The sequence below is a fragment of the Rhipicephalus microplus genome, chromosome X (assembly GCF_043290135.1).
Source record: "Rhipicephalus microplus isolate Deutch F79 chromosome X, USDA_Rmic, whole genome shotgun sequence".
Classification (NCBI taxonomy): Eukaryota; Metazoa; Arthropoda; class Arachnida; order Ixodida; family Ixodidae; genus Rhipicephalus; species Rhipicephalus microplus.
The window spans coordinates 329,044,499-329,046,892 of record NC_134710.1 but is presented as its reverse complement, the minus strand read 5'-3'; positions in this window follow the sequence as shown (position 1 = coordinate 329,046,892).

The following is a 2,394-nucleotide window of genomic DNA, read 5'->3' as shown; positions in this document are numbered from 1 at the left end:
TTGGCGCGCGACGAACCAGGCACCGAAACTTGTACAGCTTCTTTCAGATCACTTTTTCTCCCTTTTGCGCTTCTTTTTAGGCTTTATGAAATTTTTGGTCTGGCTGTGGGCTAGACACAACGATAAAAAGCGAGCATTTTAAGTGAAGCAGAACAGGAACTTTAATGCGCAGAAGCATGTGGTAACTGTACAGGAACATGAAAAGCAAGATTATATTACAGCCTAAATAAGGGCCTGTAGACCGCAAATGCATCGTCCGTTGTCATAAGAAGCGACACCGCATAACTGTCACTAACCTGCAAGGCATTCATTGAACGAATTCTTCAGCACAGTCGTTATCTTCTATGATGGCTTTTCAGCATAATTTTGACGGACGCAGCAAATTCGGAGTACGTATACGCGCGCTCGTTCCGTGGTTTCTAGTTCAGACACCTGGTTACAACCACCACCGGAGGAAAATCGCGTAGCTAACAATGCGGCACAAATAGTGGATGCTGTGGAACACCTGCAGTACGCCACGGTTAGGTGCGAGGCCCATAAAAACGCGCACACCACCGCTGGACCGCCTGAACGGTGCCGCAGCGCACATCACCAATAACAAAACGCCGCCATTGTGCCCAGTGAATATGGCCGCTGTGACGTAATTTCCGCCACATTTTTTTTACGCCCTGCGCCGGCTGGACATGCCCTCTCCTCCTTTCCTTCCTCCGTGGGGTACAGTCACATCAATCCATTTAATCTATACATCCATACATCCATCCAACCTACTCTCTCTTGGTGATCGCGCCGCGCCAGCGCATGCTCGCGCTGGCGCGGCAGTTGCTCGGAGGATTTCAAGCTAAACGGTTGTGCCGCCCGCGATCTTACCGACTGGTTCTCCCTCCGCGGCCTCCTGACGCCGTGAAGCTCTCGCCGTGTGGTGCCCCGTCCTCGGATTTCTTCGACCGCCTCCTAACTTTCTTATGTCCTTCTTTTTCTGTCGCTTTCCTGTCCTAATTCTTTATCAATATCTCTCCACTATTCTCTCTATCCCTCCTTCCCGCCTCCTCTACAAGGAACAGCGCCGTGTCGCCCGAGAGGCAGACAGAAATTAGGTGCCTTTTTTCCTCTTCTCAAGAACCACTCATTCGCGCTGGCGCGGGCCCAGAGTTTCCCCTCTTGTCATTCTTGCCTCGTGGGGGGGGGGGGGGGGGGGGGATGCTACTCTAAAGATGTCATTTTTTCAAAAGAATTATCGCTTAACATTCGGCTTGGTAAATTACGTTTGGCCATTAAACTTGTATTCTGAATTCAGATTAGAAATTGGTGAAAAGTAGATTTTTTCAGCCCATGCCACCCTGGCTTCAGCTATGGCAGTTGCTGAGGCTAGTGTATAGTGAAGTTGATGTAAAAAAGAAGAGGCCAAACACAAATGCAGGCACTTCGTAAACCGCCATTACCACCTGCACGGAGAGATAAGTTGAAAAATGATGCAATACAAGAGGCACGAAGTTGTTATGAAATAGGAATAACCACCTAACCAGCCATGAAACTAATTCTCAACATGGAAGGAAGTCGACAATTCTGTCCACGAAGAGCGTCTTCTGGTGTAAGCAGAGGCAAGCCAGAACTCTTCAGGAGTCCACACCAGATTACACTCATTATTGCTGACAGACGAATACCTTTGTGGCTGCACAACCCACATAGTATAAGCACCTCACAGATCATCATAATCATCATTTATTAACCCTAAGCCTGGCGTACCATAGTCACATCGACGGTTGACACATGTATTCATTTGAAGTAAGGTAAACTGTGTGCGTTGGCAATGTTTTTTTACAATAAATCTGCAGTCAAATGGCGGTCATTGCACAAATCCCTATAATTTCCCTTGATGAACAGCCAAGCTGGTTGCTATTCTAAACACATTGGCATGAGAACATTTTAAGGATAATCCTGCAAACGATGTTCAGAGAGCATTATCAGGATGCTGCCAAGAGGACGAGGACGTTTGAACCATTTGAAGACAAGTATAAGATATCGACTGTTGTCTGGGTACCTTCTCCCCCCTCGCTCTCTCCTCGCTGTTTCCGTGTTTGTAGTATATTTAAGGGCCCGTTTTTTTCGGGTTTCACACAATAATAATGAGATCTAACAGACAATCATGCCAAGGAAAGTATACGAGACATTATTAGAAGTGATTGTAATGTATATGTGATGGCGACTGAAAATTCGTCGGTGCCCAGCATACACACGCTGGCTTCTACAATGCGTGCGCTTTTGTCCGTAATATCAGTGGTCCTTCTACACAGCTCAGCAAAATTACTGTGCAGAACCCCTGCGCTAAATGAAACACTTAGCATCTTGCTGCTGGCCACCAAGGCATTTGAGAGCATGCATGAAAAGGTACTCTTA